The sequence below is a fragment of the Triturus cristatus genome, chromosome 5_2 (assembly GCF_964204655.1).
Source record: "Triturus cristatus chromosome 5_2, aTriCri1.1, whole genome shotgun sequence".
NCBI classification, from domain to species: domain Eukaryota; kingdom Metazoa; phylum Chordata; class Amphibia; order Caudata; family Salamandridae; genus Triturus; species Triturus cristatus.
This window is the reverse complement of record NC_140588.1, coordinates 554,450,035-554,477,181: the sequence shown is the minus strand read 5'-3', so window position 1 is coordinate 554,477,181 and position 27,147 is coordinate 554,450,035. Positions and strand designations below refer to the sequence as shown.

Here is a 27,147-nt window from a genome sequence, read left to right as displayed (position 1 = left end):
CTCTTTTGTCTCAATGGAAAAGGCACTCTTGTGTGAGAGGGTTCCATGGTGTAATGGTTAGCACTCTGGACTCTGAATCCAGAGATCCGAGTTCAAATCTCGGTGGGACCTACTACAATAATGAGATTCACTGTTTAACTCATTTTTTAGAATTTGGTCTAGAAAAAACCTAATATCAATGTTTTATACTGATGCGTATGAACGCATAAGTATGTATAGATGCATACATAGCTTTATCCATCTAGATAGCTGTTAGACAATATGAACATATCAATTATTCATAAACATAAATATTGAAGCTGAACCTAGAAACTGTTCTTTCACATCCACATTGTAAACATGAGTTTATTTTCCTTTCTCATCTATATGGCCAGTAATGAGATAGTTCATTTTTGCTGATTTCTTAGCTGACAACATGCTGGACTTACACAGTGCATTTCATTGTGAATTTCTTTGAAAGTGAATTTCAGATTCACACCTTTGACATGTCTTTCAAAAGATTCAACTTTATTGGTTGTGGATTTACTGTTGAAAATCAGTGTGTAAAATCTTTGTACGTCTGAATTTCAAGATTATTATTCAAACTGCACATCTTCGGTCCCCGTAATACAAAGTTTGACTCCTCAAGTTTTGTTTTAATGAATGCTTTGCAATTAAAAAGTTCCTTGTTCCCCTTATCAATAACAGTAAGATTTTAAAAAGTAATGTCGTGCATCAAGCCCCTGTGATGAGTTTGAGAAACCAGAGTGAGTTTGTAAAATCTCTCATTATTTTGAGCCATTTAGTTTCCAGGTATTGTAAAAATTCTATTATTTGCTCACATCTAGTAAACTTTTAGAGTATAATCAATAAATTAATTTTTCACCCTACCGGTATTAGATATGTGATATTAATGAATACACTTGAAAGAAAATGATTTGGTCAAGAGTCATAAAATGGTCCCACCGAGATTTGAACTCGGATCATTGGATTCAAAGTCCAAAGTGCTAACCATTACACCATGGAACCTCCCATGTGAAAGGAGTGCAAACTGCTGCAGCAATGTGGAAATGTCAAAGTTTTTAATATTCTACTGTCAAAGAGAAACTGAATTGGATTGCTTTCCTATTCTGGTAAACTTTTGCATATTGAACTATGTTGGGGAAGGATGTTGCCCAAAAGACTCAAATAACGTTATAACTCTGTTGAACAGTGGTTTTTATGTGAGATAATATTTTTCAATGAAAGATAAGTTGCCCCCTGAGGCAAATCTCTTCTGTCAAAATGGAAAGCTCACCCTGGTACGGGAGGGTGGATGGTGTCGTGGTTAGCACTCTGGACTCTGAAAACAGGGATCTGAGTACAAATTTCAGTGGGACTTATCTGAACATTACAATTTTCTTTTCCATTCAGTTCTTAGAAGTTTTATTTGGAACAACATCACATTTACTTATAAACATGTAAAAATCAACCTGTACATATGTATCTCTGTATATATAGCTATATGTCTCTGTATATTTATAGGAACATATAAACATATAGATTATAAAAATAAATATAATTAGTGGAGGTGAAAATCATGAACAGTTGTTGCCTCTCAGCATTTGAAACATGAGTTTCTACTTCTTTCTCTTTTATATGTCCTGAAATTGAGATAGTCACTTTTTACTCATTATTGATCCAACAATACAGTTGATGTATACAAAGCATATCATATGATTTGTGAATGAAGTTCAAAAATGAGAATTTGATCAGTACCTGTCATGCCTCCGACCAAAAGCTTATATTTTACGATTGGAGATCAACTGTTGTAAATCAGCATGAAAAACATTTTCTTTTCACGATTTCCATACTAATATAAAACAACATTTTTACTAGCTGAATGAGATCATCATTTGGGTTCCTCTATGTTTGATTGAAGAAAACTTCTCATTCAAAATGTGCTATTTTCGCCTTATCAATAGCGGGAAAGCTTAAAAAAGTGATGCTGTGAATCACCCGTCTGAAATGCGTTTGAGAAAATCAGGATATGATTTTATAATGGCTAACTACTTTGTGAAGAAATTTGATGTCAAAGTATTGTAAAGTTTGTATTGATGTAACTTGTTCAAGCTGATGGACATTTTGAAAGCATTCAATAATTGACTCTTTCAACCTACTGGTGTTGGATTTGAGCTATCAATGAACAAAGATGAAGAAATGGAAAAGCTCAAGAGTAATAAAAAAAGTCCCTCCAAGGTTTCAAATCGGATCATTGGATGCAAAGTCCAAATTGCCAACCATTGCTCTATCGAGCCACCCATGCAGGAGACAGAGACATTGCTTCAGTAGTCTGGAAATGTAGACTGTTTTATTATGCTACAGGCAAAGATGAACATTGTGATATAACTTTTATATTCAGATAAACATTTGAATATTTAACACTTTTATAGAGAATATAGCTGAAAAGAATCAAATCACATTAAATCTCTATCCACTATGACCATTCAAATGAGATATCTTTTTATCAATATAAGAGAAGGACATCACTGATGCGCTCTCTTTTGTCTCAATGGAAAAGGCACTCTTGTGTGAGAGGGTTCCATGGTGTAATGGTTAGCACTCTGGACTCTGAATCCAGAGATCCGAGTTCAAATCTCGGTGGGACCTACTACAATAATGAGATTCACTGTTTAACTCATTTTTTAGAATTTGGTCTAGAAAAAACCTAATATCAATGTTTTATACTGATGCGTATGAACGCATAAGTATGTATAGATGCATACATAGCTTTATCCATCTAGATAGCTGTTAGACAATATGAACATATCAATTATTCATAAACATAAATATTGAAGCTGAACCTAGAAACTGTTCTTTCACATCCACATTGTAAACATGAGTTTATTTTCCTTTCTCATCTATATGGCCAGTAATGAGATAGTTCATTTTTGCTGATTTCTTAGCTGACAACATGCTGGACTTACACAGTGCATTTCATTGTGAATTTCTTTGAAAGTGAATTTCAGATTCACACCTTTGACATGTCTTTCAAAAGATTCAACTTTATTGGTTGTGGATTTACTGTTGAAAATCAGTGTGTAAAATCTTTGTACGTCTGAATTTCAAGATTATTATTCAAACTGCACATCTTCGGTCCCCGTAATACAAAGTTTGAGTCCTCAAGTTTTGTTTTAATGAATGCTTTGCAATTAAAAAGTTCCTTGTTCCCCTTATCAATAACAGTAAGATTTTAAAAAGTAATGTCGTGCATCAAGCCCCTGTGATGAGTTTGAGAAACCAGAGTGAGTTTGTAAAATCTCTCATTATTTTGAGCCATTTAGTTTCCAGGTATTGTAAAAATTCTATTATTTGCTCACATCTAGTAAACTTTTAGAGTATAATCAATAAATTAATTTTTCACCCTACCGGTATTAGATATGTGATATTAATGAATACACTTGAAAGAAAATGATTTGGTCAAGAGTCATAAAATGGTCCCACCGAGATTTGAACTCGGATCATTGGATTCAAAGTCCAAAGTGCTAACCATTACACCATGGAACCTCCCATGTGAAAGGAGTGCAAACTGCTGCAGCAATGTGGAAATGTCAAAGTTTTTAATATTCTACTGTCAAAGAGAAACTGAATTGGATTGCTTTCCTATTCTGGTAAACTTTTGCATATTGAACTATGTTGGGGAAGGATGTTGCCCAAAAGACTCAAATAACGTTATAACTCTGTTGAACAGTGGTTTTTATGTGAGATAATATTTTTCAATGAAAGATAAGTTGCCCCCTGAGGCAAATCTCTTCTGTCAAAATGGAAAGCTCACCCTGGTACGGGAGGGTGGATGGTGTCGTGGTTAGCACTCTGGACTCTGAAAACAGGGATCTGAGTACAAATTTCAGTGGGACTTATCTGAACATTACAATTTTCTTTTCCATTCAGTTCTTAGAAGTTTTATTTGGAACAACATCACATTTACTTATAAACATGTAAAAATCAACCTGTACATATGTATCTCTGTATATATAGCTATATGTCTCTGTATATTTATAGGAACATATAAACATATAGATTATAAAAATAAATATAATTAGTGGAGGTGAAAATCATGAACAGTTGTTGCCTCTCAGCATTTGAAACATGAGTTTCTACTTCTTTCTCTTTTATATGTCCTGAAATTGAGATAGTCACTTTTTACTCATTATTGATCCAACAATACAGTTGATGTATACAAAGCATATCATATGATTTGTGAATGAAGTTCAAAAATGAGAATTTGATCAGTACCTGTCATGCCTCCGACCAAAAGCTTATATTTTACGATTTTAGATCAACTGTTGTAAATCAGCATGAAAAACATTTTCTTTTCACGATTTCCATACTAATATAAAACAACATTTTTACTAGCTGAATGAGATCATCATTTGGGTTCCTCTATGTTTGATTGAAGAAAACTTCTCATTCAAAATGTGCTATTTTCGCCTTATCAATAGCGGGAAAGCTTAAAAAAGTGATGCTGTGAATCACCCGTCTGAAATGCGTTTGAGAAAATCAGGATATGATTTTATAATGGCTAACTACTTTGTGAAGAAATTTGATGTCAAAGTATTGTAAAGTTTGTATTGATGTAACTTGTTCAAGCTGATGGACATTTTGAAAGCATTCAATAATTGACTCTTTCAACCTACTGGTGTTGGATTTGAGCTATCAATGAACAAAGATGAAGAAATGGAAAAGCTCAAGAGTAATAAAAAAAGTCCCTCCAAGGTTTCAAATCGGATCATTGGATGCAAAGTCCAAATTGCCAACCATTGCTCTATCGAGCCACCCATGCAGGAGACAGAGACATTGCTTCAGTAGTCTGGAAATGTAGACTGTTTTATTATGCTACAGGCAAAGATGAACATTGTGATATAACTTTTATATTCAGATAAACATTTGAATATTTAACACTTTTATAGAGAATATAGCTGAAAAGAATCAAATCACATTAAATCTCTATCCACTATGACCATTCAAATGAGATATCTTTTTATCAATATAAGAGAAGGACATCACTGATGCGCTCTCTTTTGTCTCAATGGAAAAGGCACTCTTGTGTGAGAGGGTTCCATGGTGTAATGGTTAGCACTCTGGACTCTGAATCCAGCGATCCGAGTTCAAATCTAGGTGGGACCTACTACAATAATGAGATTCACTGTTTAACTCATTTTTTAGAATTTGGTCTAGAAAAAACCTAATATCAATGTTTTATACTGATGCGTATGAACGCATAAGTATGTATAGATGCATACATAGCTTTATCCATCTAGATAGCTGTTAGACAATATGAATATATCAATTATTCATAAACATAAATATTGAAGCTGAACCTAGAAACTGTTCTTTCACATCCACATTGTAAACATGAGTTTATTTTCCTTTCTCATCTATATGGCCAGTAATGAGATAGTTCATTTTTGCTGATTTCTTAGCTGACAACATGCTGGACTTACACAGTGCATTTCATTGTGAATTTCTTTGAAAGTGAATTTCAGATTCACACCTTTGACATGTCTTTCAAAAGATTCAACTTTATTGGTTGTGGATTTACTGTTGAAAATCAGTGTGTAAAATCTTTGTACGTCTGAATTTCAAGATTATTATTCAAACTGCACATCTTCGGTCCCCGTAATACAAAGTTTGACTCCTCAAGTTTTGTTTTAATGAATGCTTTGCAATTAAAAAGTTCCTTGTTCCCCTTATCAATAACAGTAAGATTTTAAAAAGTAATGTCGTGCATCAAGCCCCTGTGATGAGTTTGAGAAACCAGAGTGAGTTTGTAAAATCTCTCATTATTTTGAGCCATTTAGTTTCCAGGTATTGTAAAAATTCTATTATTTGCTCACATCTAGTAAACTTTTAGAGTATAATCAATAAATTAATTTTTCACCCTACCGGTATTAGATATGTGATATTAATGAATACACTTGAAAGAAAATGATTTTGTCAAGAGTCATAAAATGGTCCCACCGAGATTTGAACTCGGATCATTGGATTCAAAGTCCAAAGTGCTAACCATTACACCATGGAACCTCCCATGTGAAAGGAGTGCAAACTGCTGCAGCAATGTGGAAATGTCAAAGTTTTTAATATTCTACTGTCAAAGAGAAACTGAATTGGATTGCTTTCCTATTCTGGTAAACTTTTGCATATTGAACTATGTTGGGGAAGGATGTTGCCCAAAAGACTCAAATAACGTTATAACTCTGTTGAACAGTGGTTTTTATGTGAGATAATATTTTTTAATGAAAGATAAGTTGCCCCCTGAGGCAAATCTCTTCTGTCAAAATGGAAAGCTCACCCTGGTACGGGAGGGTGGATGGTGTCGTGGTTAGCACTCTGGACTCTGAAAACAGGGATCTGAGTACAAATTTCAGTGGGACTTATCTGAACATTACAATTTTCTTTTCCATTCAGTTCTTAGAAGTTTTATTTGGAACAACATCACATTTACTTATAAACATGTAAAAATCAACCTGTACATATGTATCTCTGTATATATAGCTATATGTCTCTGTATATTTATAGGAACATATAAACATATAGATTATAAAAATAAATATAATTAGTGGAGGTGAAAATCATGAACAGTTGTTGCCTCTCAGCATTTGAAACATGAGTTTCTACTTCTTTCTCTTTTATATGTCCTGAAATTGAGATAGTCACTTTTTACTCATTATTGATCCAACAATACAGTTGATGTATACAAAGCAAATCATATGATTTGTGAATGAAGTTCAAAAATGAGAATTTGATCAGTACCTGTCATGCATCCGACCAAAAGCTTATATTTTACGATTGGAGATCAACTGTTGTAAATCAGCATGAAAAACATTTTCTTTTCACGATTTCCATACTAATATAAAACAACATTTTTACTAGCTGAATGAGATCATCATTTGGGTTCCTCTATGTTTGATTGAAGAAAACTTCTCATTCAAAATGTGCTATTTTCGCCTTATCAATAGCGGGAAAGCTTAAAAAAGTGATGCTGTGAATCACCCGTCTGAAATGCGTTTGAGAAAATCAGGATATGATTTTATAATGGCTAACTACTTTGTGAAGAAATTTGATGTCAAAGTATTGTAAAGTTTGTATTGATGTAACTTGTTCAAGCTGATGGACATTTTGAAAGCATTCAATAATTGACTCTTTCAACCTACTGGTGTTGGATTTGAGCTATCAATGAACAAAGATGAAGAAATGGAAAAGGTCAAGAGTAATAAAAAAAGTCCCTCCAAGGTTTCAAATCGGATCATTGGATGCAAAGTCCAAATTGCCAACCATTGCTCTATCGAGCCACCCATGCAGGAGACAGAGACATTGCTTCAGTAGTCTGGAAATGTAGACTGTTTTATTATGCTACAGGCAAAGATGAACATTGTGATATAACTTTTATATTCAGATAAACATTTGAATATTTAACACTTTTATAGAGAATATAGCTGAAAAGAATCAAATCACATTAAATCTCTATCCACTATGACCATTCAAATGAGATATCTTTTTATCAATATAAGAGAAGGACATCACTGATGCGCTCTCTTTTGTCTCAATGGAAAAGGCACTCTTGTGTGAGAGGGTTCCATGGTGTAATGGTTAGCACTCTGGACTCTGAATCCAGAGATCCGAGTTCAAATCTCGGTGGGACCTACTACAATAATGAGATTCACTGTTTAACTCATTTTTTAGAATTTGGTCTAGAAAAAACCTAATATCAATGTTTTATACTGATGCGTATGAACGCATAAGTATGTATAGATGCATACATAGCTTTATCCATCTAGATAGCTGTTAGACAATATGAACATATCAATTATTCATAAACATAAATATTGAAGCTGAACCTAGAAACTGTTCTTTCACATCCACATTGTAAACATGAGTTTATTTTCCTTTCTCATCTATATGGCCAGTAATGAGATAGTTCATTTTTGCTGATTTCTTAGCTGACAACATGCTGGACTTACACAGTGCATTTCATTGTGAATTTCTTTGAAAGTGAATTTCAGATTCACACCTTTGACATGTCTTTCAAAAGATTCAACTTTATTGGTTGTGGATTTACTGTTGAAAATCAGTGTGTAAAATCTTTGTACGTCTGAATTTCAAGATTATTATTCAAACTGCACATCTTCGGTCCCCGTAATACAAAGTTTGACTCCTCAAGTTTTGTTTTAATGAATGCTTTGCAATTAAAAAGTTCCTTGTTCCCCTTATCAATAACAGTAAGATTTTAAAAAGTAATGTCGTGCATCAAGCCCCTGTGATGAGTTTGAGAAACCAGAGTGAGTTTGTAAAATCTCTCATTATTTTGAGCCATTTAGTTTCCAGGTATTGTAAAAATTCTATTATTTGCTCACATCTAGTAAACTTTTAGAGTATAATCAATAAATTAATTTTTCACCCTACCGGTATTAGATATGTGATATTAATGAATACACTTGAAAGAAAATGATTTGGTCAAGAGTCATAAAATGGTCCCACCGAGATTTGAACTCGGATCATTGGATTCAAAGTCCAAAGTGCTAACCATTACACCATGGAACCTCCCATGTGAAAGGAGTGCAAACTGCTGCAGCAATGTGGAAATGTCAAAGTTTTTAATATTCTACTGTCAAAGAGAAACTGAATTGGATTGCTTTCCTATTCTGGTAAACTTTTGCATATTGAACTATGTTGGGGAAGGATGTTGCCCAAAAGACTCAAATAACGTTATAACTCTGTTGAACAGTGGTTTTTATGTGAGATAATATTTTTCAATGAAAGATAAGTTGCCCCCTGAGGCAAATCTCTTCTGTCAAAATGGAAAGCTCACCCTGGTACGGGAGGGTGGATGGTGTCGTGGTTAGCACTCTGGACTCTGAAAACAGGGATCTGAGTACAAATTTCAGTGGGACTTATCTGAACATTACAATTTTCTTTTCCATTCAGTTCTTAGAAGTTTTATTTGGAACAACATCACATTTACTTATAAACATGTAAAAATCAACCTGTACATATGTATCTCTGTATATATAGCTATATGTCTCTGTATATTTATAGGAACATATAAACATATAGATTATAAAAATAAATATAATTAGTGGAGGTGAAAATCATGAACAGTTGTTGCCTCTCAGCATTTGAAACATGAGTTTCTACTTCTTTCTCTTTTATATGTCCTGAAATTGAGATAGTCACTTTTTACTCATTATTGATCCAACAATACAGTTGATGTATACAAAGCATATCATATGATTTGTGAATGAAGTTCAAAAATGAGAATTTGATCAGTACCTGTCATGCCTCCGACCAAAAGCTTATATTTTACGATTGGAGATCAACTGTTGTAAATCAGCATGAAAAACATTTTCTTTTCACGATTTCCATACTAATATAAAACAACATTTTTACTAGCTGAATGAGATCATCATTTGGGTTCCTCTATGTTTGATTGAAGAAAACTTCTCATTCAAAATGTGCTATTTTCGCCTTATCAATAGCGGGAAAGCTTAAAAAAGTGATGCTGTGAATCACCCGTCTGAAATGCGTTTGAGAAAATCAGGATATGATTTTATAATGGCTAACTACTTTGTGAAGAAATTTGATGTCAAAGTATTGTAAAGTTTGTATTGATGTAACTTGTTCAAGCTGATGGACATTTTGAAAGCATTCAATAATTGACTCTTTCAACCTACTGGTGTTGGATTTGAGCTATCAATGAACAAAGATGAAGAAATGGAAAAGGTCAAGAGTAATAAAAAAAGTCCCTCCAAGGTTTCAAATCGGATCATTGGATGCAAAGTCCAAATTGCCAACCATTGCTCTATCGAGCCACCCATGCAGGAGACAGAGACATTGCTTCAGTAGTCTGGAAATGTAGACTGTTTTATTATGCTACAGGCAAAGATGAACATTGTGATATAACTTTTATATTCAGATAAACATTTGAATATTTAACACTTTTATAGAGAATATAGCTGAAAAGAATCAAATCACATTAAATCTCTATCCACTATGACCATTCAAATGAGATATCTTTTTATCAATATAAGAGAAGGACATCACTGATGCGCTCTCTTTTGTCTCAATGGAAAAGGCACTCTTGTGTGAGAGGGTTCCATGGTGTAATGGTTAGCACTCTGGACTCTGAATCCAGAGATCCGAGTTCAAATCTCGGTGGGACCTACTACAATAATGAGATTCACTGTTTAACTCATTTTTTAGAATTTGGTCTAGAAAAAACCTAATATCAATGTTTTATACTGATGCGTATGAACGCATAAGTATGTATAGATGCATACATAGCTTTATCCATCTAGATAGCTGTTAGACAATATGAACATATCAATTATTCATAAACATAAATATTGAAGCTGAACCTAGAAACTGTTCTTTCACATCCACATTGTAAACATGAGTTTATTTTCCTTTCTCATCTATATGGCCAGTAATGAGATAGTTCATTTTTGCTGATTTCTTAGCTGACAACATGCTGGACTTACACAGTGCATTTCATTGTGAATTTCTTTGAAAGTGAATTTCAGATTCACACCTTTGACATGTCTTTCAAAAGATTCAACTTTATTGGTTGTGGATTTACTGTTGAAAATCAGTGTGTAAAATCTTTGTACGTCTGAATTTCAAGATTATTATTCAAACTGCACATCTTCGGTCCCCGTAATACAAAGTTTGACTCCTCAAGTTTTGTTTTAATGAATGCTTTGCAATTAAAAAGTTCCTTGTTCCCCTTATCAATAACAGTAAGATTTTAAAAAGTAATGTCGTGCATCAAGCCCCTGTGATGAGTTTGAGAAACCAGAGTGAGTTTGTAAAATCTCTCATTATTTTGAGCCATTTAGTTTCCAGGTATTGTAAAAATTCTATTATTTGCTCACATCTAGTAAACTTTTAGAGTATAATCAATAAATTAATTTTTCACCCTACCGGTATTAGATATGTGATATTAATGAATACACTTGAAAGAAAATGATTTGGTCAAGAGTCATAAAATGGTCCCACCGAGATTTGAACTCGGATCATTGGATTCAAAGTCCAAAGTGCTAACCATTACACCATGGAACCTCCCATGTGAAAGGAGTGCAAACTGCTGCAGCAATGTGGAAATGTCAAAGTTTTTAATATTCTACTGTCAAAGAGAAACTGAATTGGATTGCTTTCCTATTCTGGTAAACTTTTGCATATTGAACTATGTTGGGGAAGGATGTTGCCCAAAAGACTCAAATAACGTTATAACTCTGTTGAACAGTGGTTTTTATGTGAGATAATATTTTTCAATGAAAGATAAGTTGCCCCCTGAGGCAAATCTCTTCTGTCAAAATGGAAAGCTCACCCTGGTACGGGAGGGTGGATGGTGTCGTGGTTAGCACTCTGGACTCTGAAAACAGGGATCTGAGTACAAATTTCAGTGGGACTTATCTGAACATTACAATTTTCTTTTCCATTCAGTTCTTAGAAGTTTTATTTGGAACAACATCACATTTACTTATAAACATGTAAAAATCAACCTGTACATATGTATCTCTGTATATATAGCTATATGTCTCTGTATATTTATAGGAACATATAAACATATAGATTATAAAAATAAATATAATTAGTGGAGGTGAAAATCATGAACAGTTGTTGCCTCTCAGCATTTGAAACATGAGTTTCTACTTCTTTCTCTTTTATATGTCCTGAAATTGAGATAGTCACTTTTTACTCATTATTGATCCAACAATACAGTTGATGTATACAAAGCATATCATATGATTTGTGAATGAAGTTCAAAAATGAGAATTTGATCAGTACCTGTCATGCCTCCGACCAAAAGCTTATATTTTACGATTGGAGATCAACTGTTGTAAATCAGCATGAAAAACATTTTCTTTTCACGATTTCCATACTAATATAAAACAACATTTTTACTAGCTGAATGAGATCATCATTTGGGTTCCTCTATGTTTGATTGAAGAAAACTTCTCATTCAAAATGTGCTATTTTCGCCTTATCAATAGCGGGAAAGCTTAAAAAAGTGATGCTGTGAATCACCCGTCTGAAATGCGTTTGAGAAAATCAGGATATGATTTTATAATGGCTAACTACTTTGTGAAGAAATTTGATGTCAAAGTATTGTAAAGTTTGTATTGATGTAACTTGTTCAAGCTGATGGACATTTTGAAAGCATTCAATAATTGACTCTTTCAACCTACTGGTGTTGGATTTGAGCTATCAATGAACAAAGATGAAGAAATGGAAAAGCTCAAGAGTAATAAAAAAAGTCCCTCCAAGGTTTCAAATCGGATCATTGGATGCAAAGTCCAAATTGCCAACCATTGCTCTATCGAGCCACCCATGCAGGAGACAGAGACATTGCTTCAGTAGTCTGGAAATGTAGACTGTTTTATTATGCTACAGGCAAAGATGAACATTGTGATATAACTTTTATATTCAGATAAACATTTGAATATTTAACACTTTTATAGAGAATATAGCTGAAAAGAATCAAATCACATTAAATCTCTATCCACTATGACCATTCAAATGAGATATCTTTTTATCAATATAAGAGAAGGACATCACTGATGCGCTCTCTTTTGTCTCAATGGAAAAGGCACTCTTGTGTGAGAGGGTTCCATGGTGTAATGGTTAGCACTCTGGACTCTGAATCCAGAGATCCGAGTTCAAATCTCGGTGGGACCTACTACAATAATGAGATTCACTGTTTAACTCATTTTTTAGAATTTGGTCTAGAAAAAACCTAATATCAATGTTTTATACTGATGCGTATGAACGCATAAGTATGTATAGATGCATACATAGCTTTATCCATCTAGATAGCTGTTAGACAATATGAACATATCAATTATTCATAAACATAAATATTGAAGCTGAACCTAGAAACTGTTCTTTCACATCCACATTGTAAACATGAGTTTATTTTCCTTTCTCATCTATATGGCCAGTAATGAGATAGTTCATTTTTGCTGATTTCTTAGCTGACAACATGCTGGACTTACACAGTGCATTTCATTGTGAATTTCTTTGAAAGTGAATTTCAGATTCACACCTTTGACATGTCTTTCAAAAGATTCAACTTTATTGGTTGTGGATTTACTGTTGAAAATCAGTGTGTAAAATCTTTGTACGTCTGAATTTCAAGATTATTATTCAAACTGCACATCTTCGGTCCCCGTAATACAAAGTTTGAGTCCTCAAGTTTTGTTTTAATGAATGCTTTGCAATTAAAAAGTTCCTTGTTCCCCTTATCAATAACAGTAAGATTTTAAAAAGTAATGTCGTGCATCAAGCCCCTGTGATGAGTTTGAGAAACCAGAGTGAGTTTGTAAAATCTCTCATTATTTTGAGCCATTTAGTTTCCAGGTATTGTAAAAATTCTATTATTTGCTCACATCTAGTAAACTTTTAGAGTATAATCAATAAATTAATTTTTCACCCTACCGGTATTAGATATGTGATATTAATGAATACACTTGAAAGAAAATGATTTGGTCAAGAGTCATAAAATGGTCCCACCGAGATTTGAACTCGGATCATTGGATTCAAAGTCCAAAGTGCTAACCATTACACCATGGAACCTCCCATGTGAAAGGAGTGCAAACTGCTGCAGCAATGTGGAAATGTCAAAGTTTTTAATATTCTACTGTCAAAGAGAAACTGAATTGGATTGCTTTCCTATTCTGGTAAACTTTTGCATATTGAACTATGTTGGGGAAGGATGTTGCCCAAAAGACTCAAATAACGTTATAACTCTGTTGAACAGTGGTTTTTATGTGAGATAATATTTTTCAATGAAAGATAAGTTGCCCCCTGAGGCAAATCTCTTCTGTCAAAATGGAAAGCTCACCCTGGTACGGGAGGGTGGATGGTGTCGTGGTTAGCACTCTGGACTCTGAAAACAGGGATCTGAGTACAAATTTCAGTGGGACTTATCTGAACATTACAATTTTCTTTTCCATTCAGTTCTTAAAAGTTTTATTTGGAACAACATCACATTTACTTATAAACATGTAAAAATCAACCTGTACATATGTATCTCTGTATATATAGCTATATGTCTCTGTATATTTATAGGAACATATAAACATATAGATTATAAAAATAAATATAATTAGTGGAGGTGAAAATCATGAACAGTTGTTGCCTCTCAGCATTTGAAACATGAGTTTCTACTTCTTTCTCTTTTATATGTCCTGAAATTGAGATAGTCACTTTTTACTCATTATTGATCCAACAATACAGTTGATGTATACAAAGCATATCATATGATTTCTGAATGAAGTTCAAAAATGAGAATTTGATCAGTACCTGTCATGCCTCCGACCAAAAGCTTATATTTTACGATTGGAGATCAACTGTTGTAAATCAGCATGAAAAACATTTTCTTTTCACGATTTCCATACTAATATAAAACAACATTTTTACTAGCTGAATGAGATCATCATTTGGGTTCCTCTATGTTTGATTGAAGAAAACTTCTCATTCAAAATGTGCTATTTTCGCCTTATCAATAGCGGGAAAGCTTAAAAAAGTGATGCTGTGAATCACCCGTCTGAAATGCGTTTGAGAAAATCAGGATATGATTTTATAATGGCTAACTACTTTGTGAAGAAATTTGATGTCAAAGTATTGTAAAGTTTGTATTGATGTAACTTGTTCAAGCTGATGGACATTTTGAAAGCATTCAATAATTGACTCTTTCAACCTACTGGTGTTGGATTTGAGCTATCAATGAACAAAGATGAAGAAATGGAAAAGCTCAAGAGTAATAAAAAAAGTCCCTCCAAGGTTTCAAATCGGATCATTGGATGCAAAGTCCAAATTGCCAACCATTGCTCTATCGAGCCACCCATGCAGGAGACAGAGACATTGCTTCAGTAGTCTGGAAATGTAGACTGTTTTATTATGCTACAGGCAAAGATGAACATTGTGATATAACTTTTATATTCAGATAAACATTTGAATATTTAACACTTTTATAGAGAATATAGCTGAAAAGAATCAAATCACATTAAATCTCTATCCACTATGACCATTCAAATGAGATATCTTTTTATCAATATAAGAGAAGGACATCACTGATGCGCTCTCTTTTGTCTCAATGGAAAAGGCACTCTTGTGTGAGAGGGTTCCATGGTGTAATGGTTAGCACTCTGGACTCTGAATCCAGCGATCCGAGTTCAAATCTCGGTGGGACCTACTACAATAATGAGATTCACTGTTTAACTCATTTTTTAGAATTTGGTCTAGAAAAAACCTAATATCAATGTTTTATACTGATGCGTATGAACGCATAAGTATGTATAGATGCATACATAGCTTTATCCATCTAGATAGCTGTTAGACAATATGAACATATCAATTATTCATAAACATAAATATTGAAGCTGAACCTAGAAACTGTTCTTTCACATCCACATTGTAAACATGAGTTTATTTTCCTTTCTCATCTATATGGCCAGTAATGAGATAGTTCATTTTTGCTGATTTCTTAGCTGACAACATGCTGGACTTACACAGTGCATTTCATTGTGAATTTCTTTGAAAGTGAATTTCAGATTCACACCTTTGACATGTCTTTCAAAAGATTCAACTTTATTGGTTGTGGATTTACTGTTGAAAATCAGTGTGTAAAATGTTTGTACGTCTGAATTTCAAGATTATTATTCAAACTGCACATCTTCGGTCCCCGTAATACAAAGTTTGAGTCCTCAAGTTTTGTTTTAATGAATGCTTTGCAATTAAAAAGTTACTTGTTCCCCTTATCAATAACAGTAAGATTTTAAAAAGTAATGTCGTGCATCAAGCCCCTGTGATGAGTTTGAGAAACCAGATTGAGTTTGTAAAATCTCTCATTATTTTGAGCCATTTAGTTTCCAGGTATTGTAAAAATTCTATTATTTGCTCACATCTAGTAAACTTTTAGAGTATAATCAATAAATTAATTTTTCACCCTACCGGTATTAGATATGTGATATTAATGAATACACTTGAAAGAAAATGATTTGGTCAAGAGTCATAAAATGGTCCCACCGAGATTTGAACTCGGATCATTGGATTCAAAGTGCTAACCATTACACCATGGAACCTCCCATGTGAAAGGAGTGCAAACTGCTGCAGCAATGTGGAAATGTCAAAGTTTTTAATATTCTACTGTCAAAGAGAAACTGAATTGGATTGCTTTCCTATTCTGGTAAACTTTTGCATATTGAACTATGTTGGGGAAGGATGTTGCCCAAAAGACTCAAATAACGTTATAACTCTGTTGAACAGTGGTTTTTATGTGAGATAATATTTTTCAATGAAAGATAAGTTGCCCCCTGAGGCAAATCTCTTCTGTCAAAATGGAAAGCTCACACTGGTACGGGAGGGTGGATGGTGTCGTGGTTAGCACTCTGGACTCTAAAAACAGGGATCTGAGTACAAATTTCAGTGGGACTTATCTGAACATTACAATTTTCTTTTCCATTCAGTTCTTAAAAGTTTTATTTGGAACAACATCACATTTACTTATAAACATGTAAAAATCAACCTGTACATATGTATCTCTGTATATATAGCTATATGTCTCTGTATATTTATAGGAACATATAAACATATAGATTATAAAAATAAATATAATTAGTGGAGGTGAAAATCATGAACAGTTGTTGCCTCTCAGCATTTGAAACATGAGTTTCTACTTCTTTCTCTTTTATATGTCCTGAAATTGAGATAGTCACTTTTTACTCATTATTGATCCAACAATACAGTTGATGTATACAAAGCATATCATATGATTTGTGAATGAAGTTCAAAAATGAGAATTTGATCAGTACCTGTCATGCCTCCGACCAAAAGCTTATATTTTACGATTGGAGATCAACTGTTGTAAATCAGCATGAAAAACATTTTCTTTTCACGATTTCCATACTAATATAAAACAACATTTTTACTAGCTGAATGAGATCATCATTTGGGTTCCTCTATGTTTGATTGAAGAAAACTTCTCATTCAAAATGTGCTATTTTCGCCTTATCAATAGCGGGAAAGCTTAAAAAAGTGATGCTGTGAATCACCCGTCTGAAATGCGTTTGAGAAAATCAGGATATGATTTTATAATGGCTAACTACTTTGTGAAGAAATTTGATGTCAAAGTATTTTAAAGTTTGTATTGATGTAACTTGTTCAAGCTGATGGACATTTTGAAAGCATTCAATAATTGACTCTTTCAACCTACTGGTGTTGGATTTGAGCTATCAATGAACAAAGATGAAGAAATGGAAAAGCTCAAGAGTAATAAAAAAAGTCCCTCCAAGGTTTCAAATCGGATCATTGGATGCAAAGTCCAAATTGCCAACCATTGCTCTATCGAGCCACCCATGCAGGAGACAGAGACATTGCTTCAGTAGTCTGGAAATGTAGACTGTTTTATTATGCTACAGGCAAAGATGAACATTGTGATATAACTTTTATATTCAGATAAACATTTGAATATTTAACACTTTTATAGAGAATATAGCTGAAAAGAATCAAATCACATTAAATCTCTATCCACTATGACCATTCAAATGAGATATCTTTTTATCAATATAAGAGAAGGACATCACTGATGCGCTCTCTTTTGTCTCAATGGAAAAGGCACTCTTGTGTGAGAGGGTTCCATGGTGTAATGGTTAGCACTCTGGACTCTGAATCCAGCGATCCGAGTTCAAATCTCGGTGGGACCTACTACAATAATGGGATTCACTGTTTAACTCATTTTTTAGAATTTGGTCTAGAAAAAACCTAATATCAATGTTTTATACTGATGCGTATGAACGCATAAGTATGTATAGATGCATACATAGCTTTATCCATCTAGATAGCTGTTAGACAATATGAACATATCAATTATTCATAAACATAAATATTGAAGCTGAACCTAGAAACTGTTCTTTCACATCCACATTGTAAACATGAGTTTATTTTCCTTTCTCATCTATATGGCCAGTAATGAGATAGTTCATTTTTGCTGATTTCTTAGCTGACAACATGCTGGACTTACACAGTGCATTTCATTGTGAATTTCTTTGAAAGTGAATTTCAGATTCACACCTTTGACATGTCTTTCAAAAGATTCAACTTTATTGATTGTGGATTTACTGTTGAAAATCAGTGTGTAAAATCTTTGTACGTCTGAATTTCAAGATTATTATTCAAACTGCACATCTTCGGTCCCCGTAATACAAAGTTTGAGTCCTCAAGTTTTGTTTTAATGAATGCTTTGCAATTAAAAAGTTACTTGTTCCCCTTATCAATAACAGTAAGATTTTAAAAAGTAATGTCGTGCATCAAGCCCCTGTGATGAGTTTGAGAAACCAGAGTGAGTTTGTAAAATCTCTCATTATTTTGAGCCATTTAGTTTCCAGGTATTGTAAAAATTCTATTATTTGCTCACATCTAGTAAACTTTTAGAGTATAATCAATAAATTAATTTTTCACCCTACCGGTATTAGATATGTGATATTAATGAATACACTTGAAAGAAAATGATTTGGTCAAGAGTCATAAAATGGTCCCACCGAGATTTGAACTCGGATCATTGGATTCAAAGTGCTAACCATTACACCATGGAACCTCCCATGTGAAAGGAGTGCAAACTGCTGCAGCAATGTGGAAATGTCAAAGTTTTTAATATTCTACTGTCAAAGAGAAACTGAATTGGATTGCTTTCCTATTCTGGTAAACTTTTGCATATTGAACTATGTTGGGGAAGGATGTTGCCCAAAAGACTCAAATAACGTTATAACTCTGTTGAACAGTGGTTTTTATGTGAGATAATATTTTTCAATGAAAGATAAGTTGCCCCCTGAGGCAAATCTCTTCTGTCAAAATGGAAAGCTCACCCTGGTACGGGAGGGTGGATGGTGTCGTGGTTAGCACTCTGGACTCTGAAAACAGGGATCTGAGTACAAATTTCAGTGGGACTTATCTGAACATTACAATTTTCTTTTCCATTCAGTTCTTAAAAGTTTTATTTGGAACAACATCACATTTACTTATAAACATGTAAAAATCAACCTGTACATATGTATCTCTGTATATATAGCTATATGTCTCTGTATATTTATAGGAACATATAAACATATAGATTATAAAAATAAATATAATTAGTGGAGGTGAAAATCATGAACAGTTGTTGCCTCTCAGCATTTGAAACATGAGTTTCTACTTCTTTCTCTTTTATATGTCCTGAAATTGAGATAGTCACTTTTTACTCATTATTGATCCAACAATACAGTTGATGTATACAAAGCATATCATATGATTTCTGAATGAAGTTCAAAAATGAGAATTTGATCAGTACCTGTCATGCCTCCGACCAAAAGCTTATATTTTACGATTGGAGATCAACTGTTGTAAATCAGCATGAAAAACATTTTCTTTTCACGATTTCCATACTAATATAAAACAACATTTTTACTAGCTGAATGAGATCATCATTTGGGTTCCTCTATGTTTGATTGAAGAAAACTTCTCATTCAAAATGTGCTATTTTCGCCTTATCAATAGCGGGAAAGCTTAAAAAAGTGATGCTGTGAATCACCCGTCTGAAATGCGTTTGAGAAAATCAGGATATGATTTTATAATGGCTAACTACTTTGTGAAGAAATTTGATGTCAAAGTATTGTAAAGTTTGTATTGATGTAACTTGTTCAAGCTGATGGACATTTTGAAAGCATTCAATAATTGACTCTTTCAACCTACTGGTGTTGGATTTGAGCTATCAATGAACAAAGATGAAGAAATGGAAAAGCTCAAGAGTAATAAAAAAAGTCCCTCCAAGGTTTCAAATCGGATCATTGGATGCAAAGTCCAAATTGCCAACCATTGCTCTATCGAGCCACCCATGCAGGAGACAGAGACATTGCTTCAGTAGTCTGGAAATGTAGACTGTTTTATTATGCTACAGGCAAAGATGAACATTGTGATATAACTTTTATATTCAGATAAACATTTGAATATTTAACACTTTTATAGAGAATATAGCTGAAAAGAATCAAATCACATTAAATCTCTATCCACTATGACCATTCAAATGAGATATCTTTTTATCAATATAAGAGAAGGACATCACTGATGCGCTCTCTTTTGTCTCAATGGAAAAGGCACTCTTGTGTGAGAGGGTTCCATGGTGTAATGGTTAGCACTCTGGACTCTGAATCCAGCGATCCGAGTTCAAATCTCGGTGGGACCTACTACAATAATGAAATTCACTGTTTAACTCATTTTTTAGAATTTGGTCTAGAAAAAACCTAATATCAATGTTTTATACTGATGCGTATGAACGCATAAGTATGTATAGATGCATACATAGCTTTATCCATCTAGATAGCTGTTAGACAATATGAACATATCAATTATTCATAAACATAAATATTGAAGCTGAACCTAGAAACTGTTCTTTCACATCCACATTGTAAACATGAGTTTATTTTCCTTTCTCATCTTTATGGCCAGTAATGAGATAGTTCATTTTTGCTGATTTCTTAGCTGACAACATGCTGGACTTACACAGTGCATTTCATTGTGAATTTCTTTGAAAGTGAATTTCAGATTCACACCTTTGACATGTCTTTCAAAAGATTCAACTTTATTGGTTGTGGATTTACTGTTGAAAATCAGTGTGTAAAATCTTTGTACGTCTGAATTTCAAGATTATTATTCAAACTGCACATCTTCGGTCCCCGTAATACAAAGTTTGACTCCTCAAGTTTTGTTTTAATGAATGCTTTGCAATTAAAAAGTTCCTTGTTCCCCTTATCAATAACAGTAAGATTTTAAAAAGTAATGTCGTGCATCAAGCCCCTGTGATGAGTTTGAGAAACCAGAGTGAGTTTGTAAAATCTCTCATTATTTTGAGCCATTTAGTTTCCAGGTATTGTAAAAATTCTATTATTTGCTCACATCTAGTAAACTTTTAGAGTATAATCAATAAATTAATTTTTCACCCTACCGGTATTAGATATGTGATATTAATGAATACACTTGAAAGAAAATGATTTGGTCAAGAGTCATAAAATGGTCCCACCGAGATTTGAACTCGGATCATTGGATTCAAAGTCCAAAGTGCTAACCATTACACCATGGAACCTCCCATGTGAAAGGAGTGCAAACTGCTGCAGCAATGTGGAAATGTCAAAGTTTTTAATATTCTACTGTCAAAGAGAAACTGAATTGGATTGCTTTCCTATTCTGGTAAACTTTTGCATATTGAACTATGTTGGGGAAGGATGTTGCCCAAAAGACTCAAATAACGTTATAACTCTGTTGAACAGTGGTTTTTATGTGAGATAATATTTTTCAATGAAAGATAAGTTGCCCCCTGAGGCAAATCTCTTCTGTCAAAATGGAAAGCTCACCCTGGTACGGGAGGGTGGATGGTGTCGTGGTTAGCACTCTGGACTCTGAAAACAGGGATCTGAGTACAAATTTCAGTGGGACTTATCTGAACATTACAATTTTCTTTTCCATTCAGTTCTTAAAAGTTTTATTTGGAACAACATCACATTTACTTATAAACATGTAAAAATCAACCTGTACATATGTATCTCTGTATATATAGCTATATGTCTCTGTATATTATAGGAACATATAAACATATAGATTATAAAAATAAATATAATTAGTGGAGGTGAAAATCATGAACAGTTGTTGCCTCTCAGCATTTGAAACATGAGTTTCTACTTCTTTCTCTTTTATATGTCCTGAAATTGAGATAGTCACTTTTTACTCATTATTGATCCAACAATACAGTTGATGTATACAAAGCATATCATATGATTTCTGAATGAAGTTCAAAAATGAGAATTTGATCAGTACCTGTCATGCCTCCGACCAAAAGCTTATATTTTACGATTGGAGATCAACTGTTGTAAATCAGCATGAAAAACATTTTCTTTTCACGATTTCCATACTAATATAAAACAACATTTTTACTAGCTGAATGAGATCATCATTTGGGTTCCTCTATGTTTGATTGAAGAAAACTTCTCATTCAAAATGTGCTATTTTCGCCTTATCAATAGCGGGAAAGCTTAAAAAAGTGATGCTGTGAATCACCCGTCTGAAATGCGTTTGAGAAAATCAGGATATGATTTTATAATGGCTAACTACTTTGTGAAGAAATTTGATGTCAAAGTATTGTAAAGTTTGTATTTATGTAACTTGTTCAAGCTGATGGACATTTTGAAAGCATTCAATAATTGACTCTTTCAACCTACTGGTGTTGGATTTGAGCTATCAATGAACAAAGATGAAGAAATGGAAAAGCTCAAGAGTAATAAAAAAAGTCCCTCCAAGGTTTCAAATCGGATCATTGGATGCAAAGTCCAAATTGCCAACCATTGCTCTATCGAGCCACCCATGCAGGAGACAGAGACATTGCTTCAGTAGTCTGGAAATGTAGACTGTTTTATTATGCTACAGGCAAAGATGAACATTGTGATATAACTTTTATATTCAGATAAACATTTGAATATTTAACACTTTTATAGAGAATATAGCTGAAAAGAATCAAATCACATTAAATCTCTATCCACTATGACCATTCAAATGAGATATCTTTTTATCAATATAAGAGAAGGACATCACTGATGCGCTCTCTTTTGTCTCAATGGAAAAGGCACTCTTGTGTGAGAGGGTTCCATGGTGTAATGGTTAGCACTCTGGACTCTGAATCCAGCGATCCGAGTTCAAATCTCGGTGGGACCTACTACAATAATGAAATTCACTGTTTAACTCATTTTTTAGAATTTGGTCTAGAAAAAACCTAATATCAATGTTTTATACTGATGCGTATGAACGCATAAGTATGTATAGATGCATACATAGCTTTATCCATCTAGATAGCTGTTAGACAATATGAACATATCAATTATTCATAAACATAAATATTGAAGCTGAACCTAGAAACTGTTCTTTCACATCCACATTGTAAACATGAGTTTATTTTCCTTTCTCATCTATATGGCCAGTAATGAGATAGTTCATTTTTGCTGATTTCTTAGCTGACAACATGCTGGACTTACACAGTGCATTTCATTGTGAATTTCTTTGAAAGTGAATTTCAGATTCACACCTTTGACATGTCTTTCAAAAGATTCAACTTTATTGGTTGTGGATTTACTGTTGAAAATCAGTGTGTAAAATCTTTGTACGTCTGAATTTCAAGATTATTATTCAAACTGCACATCTTCGGTCCCCGTAATACAAAGTTTGACTCCTCAAGTTTTGTTTTAATGAATGCTTTGCAATTAAAAAGTTCCTTGTTCCCCTTATCAATAACAGTAAGATTTTAAAAAGTAATGTCGTGCATCAAGCCCCTGTGATGAGTTTGAGAAACCAGAGTGAGTTTGTAAAATCTCTCATTATTTTGAGCCATTTAGTTTCCAGGTATTGTAAAAATTCTATTATTTGCTCACATCTAGTAAACTTTTAGAGTATAATCAATAAATTAATTTTTCACCCTACCGGTATTAGATATGTGATATTAATGAATACACTTGAAAGAAAATGATTTGGTCAAGAGTCATAAAATGGTCCCACCGAGATTTGAACTCGGATCATTGGATTCAAAGTCCAAAGTGCTAACCATTACACCATGGAACCTCCCATGTGAAAGGAGTGCAAACTGCTGCAGCAATGTGGAAATGTCAAAGTTTTTAATATTCTACTGTCAAAGAGAAACTGAATTGGATTGCTTTCCTATTCTGGTAAACTTTTGCATATTGAACTATGTTGGGGAAGGATGTTGCCCAAAAGACTCAAATAACGTTATAACTCTGTTGAACAGTGGTTTTTATGTGAGATAATATTTTTCAATGAAAGATAAGTTGCCCCCTGAGGCAAATCTCTTCTGTCAAAATGGAAAGCTCACCCTGGTACGGGAGGGTGGATGGTGTCGTGGTTAGCACTCTGGACTCTGAAAACAGGGATCTGAGTACAAATTTCAGTGGGACTTATCTGAACATTACAATTTTCTTTTCCATTCAGTTCTTAAAAGTTTTATTTGGAACAACATCACATTTACTTATAAACATGTAAAAATCAACCTGTACATATGTATCTCTGTATATATAGCTATATGTCTCTGTATATTTATAGGAACATATAAACATATAGATTATAAAAATAAATATAATTAGTGGAGGTGAAAATCATGAACAGTTGTTGCCTCTCAGCATTTGAAACATGAGTTTCTACTTCTTTCTCTTTTATATGTCCTGAAATTGAGATAGTCACTTTTTACTCATTATTGATCCAACAATACAGTTGATGTATACAAAGCATATCATATGATTTCTGAATGAAGTTCAAAAATGAGAATTTGATCAGTACCTGTCATGCCTCCGACCAAAAGCTTATATTTTACGATTGGAGATCAACTGTTGTAAATCAGCATGAAAAACATTTTCTTTTCACGATTTCCATACTAATATAAAACAACATTTTTACTAGCTGAATGAGATCATCATTTGGGTTCCTCTATGTTTGATTGAAGAAAACTTCTCATTCAAAATGTGCTATTTTCGCCTTATCAATAGCGGGAAAGCTTAAAAAAGTGATGCTGTGAATCACCCGTCTGAAATGCGTTTGAGAAAATCAGGATATGATTTTATAATGGCTAACTACTTTGTGAAGAAATTTGATGTCAATGTATTGTAAAGTTTGTATTGATGTAACTTGTTCAAGCTGATGGACATTTGGAAAGCATTCAATAATTGACTCTTTCAACCTACTGGTGTTGGATTTGAGCTATCAATGAACAAAGATGAAGAAATGGAAAAGCTCAAGAGTAATAAAAAAAGTCCCTCCAAGGTTTCAAATCGGATCATTGGATGCAAAGTCCAAATTGCCAACCATTGCTCTATCGAGCCACCCATGCAGGAGACAGAGACATTGCTTCAGTAGTCTGGAAATGTAGACTGTTTTATTATGCTACAGGCAAAGATGAACATTGTGATATAACTTTTATATTCAGATAAACATTTGAATATTTAACACTTTTATAGAGAATATAGCTGAAAAGAATCAAATCACATTAAATCTCTATCCACTATGACCATTCAAATGAGATATCTTTTTATCAATATAAGAGAAGGACATCACTGATGCGCTCTCTTTTGTCTCAATGGAAAAGGCACTCTTGTGTGAGAGGGTTCCATGGTGTAATGGTTAGCACTCTGGACTCTGAATCCAGCGATCCGAGTTCAAATCTCGGTGGGACCTACTACAATAATGAGATACACTGTTTAACTCATTTTTTAGGAATTTGGTCTAGAAATACCTAATATCAATGTTTTATACTGATGCGTATGAACGCATAAGTATGTATAGATGCATACATAGCTTTATCCATCTAGATAGCTGTTAGACAATATGAACATATCAATTATTCATAAACATAAATATTGAAGCTGAACCTAGAAACTGTTCTTTCACATCCACATTGTAAACATGAGTTTATTTTCCTTTCTCATCTATATGGCCAGTAATGAGATAGTTCATTTTTGCTGATTTCTTAGCTGACAACATGCTGCACTTACACAGTGCATTTCATTGTGAATTTCTTTGAAAGTGAATTTCAGATTCACACCTTTGACATGTCTTTCAAAAGATTCAACTTTATTGGTTGTGGATTTACTGTTGAAAATCAGTGTGTAAAATGTTTGTACGTCTGAATTTCAAGATTATTATTCAAACTGCACATCTTCGGTCCCCGTAATACAAAGTTTGAGTCCTCAAGTTTTGTTTTAATGAATGCTTTGCAATTAAAAAGTTCCTTGTTCCCCTTATCAATAACAGTAAGATTTTAAAAAGTAATGTCGTGCATCAAGCCCCTGTGATGAGTTTGAGAAACCAGAGTGAGTTTGTAAAATCTCTCATTATTTTGAGCCATTTAGTTTCCAGGTATTGTAAAAATTCTATTATTTGCTCACATCTAGTAAACTTTTAGAGTATAATCAATAAATTAATTTTTCACCCTACCGGTATTAGATATGTGATATTAATGAATACACTTGAAAGAAAATGATTTGGTCAAGAGTCATAAAATGGTCCCACCGAGATTTGAACTCTGATCATTGGATTCAAAGTGCTAACCATTACACCATGGAACCTCCCATGTGAAAGGAGTGCAAACTGCTGCAGCAATGTGGAAATGTCAAAGTTTTTAATATTCTACTGTCAAAGAGAAACTGAATTGGATTGCTTTCCTATTCTGGTAAACTTTTGCATATTGAACTATGTTGGGGAAGGATGTTGCCCAAAAGACTCAAATAACGTTATAACTCTGTTGAACAGTGGTTTTTATGTGAGATAATATTTTTCAATGAAAGATAAGTTGCCCCCTGAGGCAAATCTCTTCTGTCAAAATGGAAAGCTCACCCTGGTACGGGAGGGTGGATGGTGTCGTGGTTAGCACTCTGGACTCTGAAAACAGGGATCTGAGTACAAATTTCAGTGGGACTTATCTGAACATTACAATTTTCTTTTCCATTCAGTTCTTAAAAGTTTTATTTGGAACAACATCACATTTACTTATAAACATGTAAAAATCAACCTGTACATATGTATCTCTGTATATATAGCTATATGTCTCTGTATATTTATAGGAACATATAAACATATAGATTATAAAAATAAATATAATTAGTGGAGGTGAAAATCATGAACAGTTGTTGCCTCTCAGCATTTGAAACATGAGTTTCTACTTCTTTCTCTTTTATATGTCCTGAAATTGAGATAGTCACTTTTTACTCATTATTGATCCAACAATACAGTTGATGTATACAAAGCATATCATATGATTTCTGAATGAAGTTCAAAAATGAGAATTTGATCAGTACCTGTCATGCCTCCGACCAAAAGCTTATATTTTACGATTGGAGATCAACTGTTGTAAATCAGCATGAAAAACATTTTCTTTTCACGATTTCCATACTAATATAAAACAACATTTTTACTAGCTGAATGAGATCATCATTTGGGTTCCTCTATGTTTGATTGAAGAAAACTTCTCATTCAAAATGTGCTATTTTCGCCTTATCAATAGCGGGAAAGCTTAAAAAAGTGATGCTGTGAATCACCCGTCTGAAATGCGTTTGAGAA

The 27,147-nt window shown here is 33.6% G+C and overlaps 18 non-coding genes across 18 annotated transcripts; 10 read left to right on the top strand and 8 right to left on the bottom strand.

The window, feature by feature from the left end:
- The first annotated feature begins 39 nt into the window (after nucleotides 1-39).
- On the top strand, nucleotides 40-111 carry TRNAQ-CUG (transfer RNA glutamine (anticodon CUG)). The gene has a single exon. It is a non-coding gene; the product is annotated as a tRNA-Gln (tRNA).
- Nucleotides 112-936: 825 nt separating this feature from the next.
- On the bottom strand, nucleotides 937-1,008 carry TRNAQ-UUG (transfer RNA glutamine (anticodon UUG)). The gene has a single exon. It is a non-coding gene; the product is annotated as a tRNA-Gln (tRNA).
- A 1,548-nt stretch (nucleotides 1,009-2,556) lies between these two features.
- TRNAQ-CUG (transfer RNA glutamine (anticodon CUG)) lies at nucleotides 2,557-2,628 on the top strand. Its single transcript has one exon. It is a non-coding gene; the product is annotated as a tRNA-Gln (tRNA).
- An 825-nt stretch (nucleotides 2,629-3,453) lies between these two features.
- TRNAQ-UUG (transfer RNA glutamine (anticodon UUG)) lies at nucleotides 3,454-3,525 on the bottom strand. The gene has a single exon. It is a non-coding gene; the product is annotated as a tRNA-Gln (tRNA).
- A 2,445-nt stretch (nucleotides 3,526-5,970) lies between these two features.
- Nucleotides 5,971-6,042, bottom strand: TRNAQ-UUG (transfer RNA glutamine (anticodon UUG)). Its single transcript has one exon. It is a non-coding gene; the product is annotated as a tRNA-Gln (tRNA).
- A 1,548-nt stretch (nucleotides 6,043-7,590) lies between these two features.
- Nucleotides 7,591-7,662, top strand: TRNAQ-CUG (transfer RNA glutamine (anticodon CUG)). The gene has a single exon. It is a non-coding gene; the product is annotated as a tRNA-Gln (tRNA).
- Nucleotides 7,663-8,487: 825 nt separating this feature from the next.
- Nucleotides 8,488-8,559, bottom strand: TRNAQ-UUG (transfer RNA glutamine (anticodon UUG)). Its single transcript has one exon. It is a non-coding gene; the product is annotated as a tRNA-Gln (tRNA).
- A 1,548-nt stretch (nucleotides 8,560-10,107) lies between these two features.
- TRNAQ-CUG (transfer RNA glutamine (anticodon CUG)) lies at nucleotides 10,108-10,179 on the top strand. The gene has a single exon. It is a non-coding gene; the product is annotated as a tRNA-Gln (tRNA).
- An 825-nt stretch (nucleotides 10,180-11,004) lies between these two features.
- On the bottom strand, nucleotides 11,005-11,076 carry TRNAQ-UUG (transfer RNA glutamine (anticodon UUG)). Its single transcript has one exon. It is a non-coding gene; the product is annotated as a tRNA-Gln (tRNA).
- Nucleotides 11,077-12,624: 1,548 nt separating this feature from the next.
- Nucleotides 12,625-12,696, top strand: TRNAQ-CUG (transfer RNA glutamine (anticodon CUG)). The gene has a single exon. It is a non-coding gene; the product is annotated as a tRNA-Gln (tRNA).
- An 825-nt stretch (nucleotides 12,697-13,521) lies between these two features.
- Nucleotides 13,522-13,593, bottom strand: TRNAQ-UUG (transfer RNA glutamine (anticodon UUG)). Its single transcript has one exon. It is a non-coding gene; the product is annotated as a tRNA-Gln (tRNA).
- Nucleotides 13,594-15,141: 1,548 nt separating this feature from the next.
- Nucleotides 15,142-15,213, top strand: TRNAQ-CUG (transfer RNA glutamine (anticodon CUG)). Its single transcript has one exon. It is a non-coding gene; the product is annotated as a tRNA-Gln (tRNA).
- A 2,438-nt stretch (nucleotides 15,214-17,651) lies between these two features.
- TRNAQ-CUG (transfer RNA glutamine (anticodon CUG)) lies at nucleotides 17,652-17,723 on the top strand. The gene has a single exon. It is a non-coding gene; the product is annotated as a tRNA-Gln (tRNA).
- A 2,438-nt stretch (nucleotides 17,724-20,161) lies between these two features.
- Nucleotides 20,162-20,233, top strand: TRNAQ-CUG (transfer RNA glutamine (anticodon CUG)). Its single transcript has one exon. It is a non-coding gene; the product is annotated as a tRNA-Gln (tRNA).
- An 825-nt stretch (nucleotides 20,234-21,058) lies between these two features.
- TRNAQ-UUG (transfer RNA glutamine (anticodon UUG)) lies at nucleotides 21,059-21,130 on the bottom strand. The gene has a single exon. It is a non-coding gene; the product is annotated as a tRNA-Gln (tRNA).
- A 1,547-nt stretch (nucleotides 21,131-22,677) lies between these two features.
- TRNAQ-CUG (transfer RNA glutamine (anticodon CUG)) lies at nucleotides 22,678-22,749 on the top strand. The gene has a single exon. It is a non-coding gene; the product is annotated as a tRNA-Gln (tRNA).
- An 825-nt stretch (nucleotides 22,750-23,574) lies between these two features.
- Nucleotides 23,575-23,646, bottom strand: TRNAQ-UUG (transfer RNA glutamine (anticodon UUG)). Its single transcript has one exon. It is a non-coding gene; the product is annotated as a tRNA-Gln (tRNA).
- Nucleotides 23,647-25,194: 1,548 nt separating this feature from the next.
- TRNAQ-CUG (transfer RNA glutamine (anticodon CUG)) lies at nucleotides 25,195-25,266 on the top strand. Its single transcript has one exon. It is a non-coding gene; the product is annotated as a tRNA-Gln (tRNA).
- The last annotated feature ends 1,881 nt before the right edge of the window (nucleotides 25,267-27,147 follow it).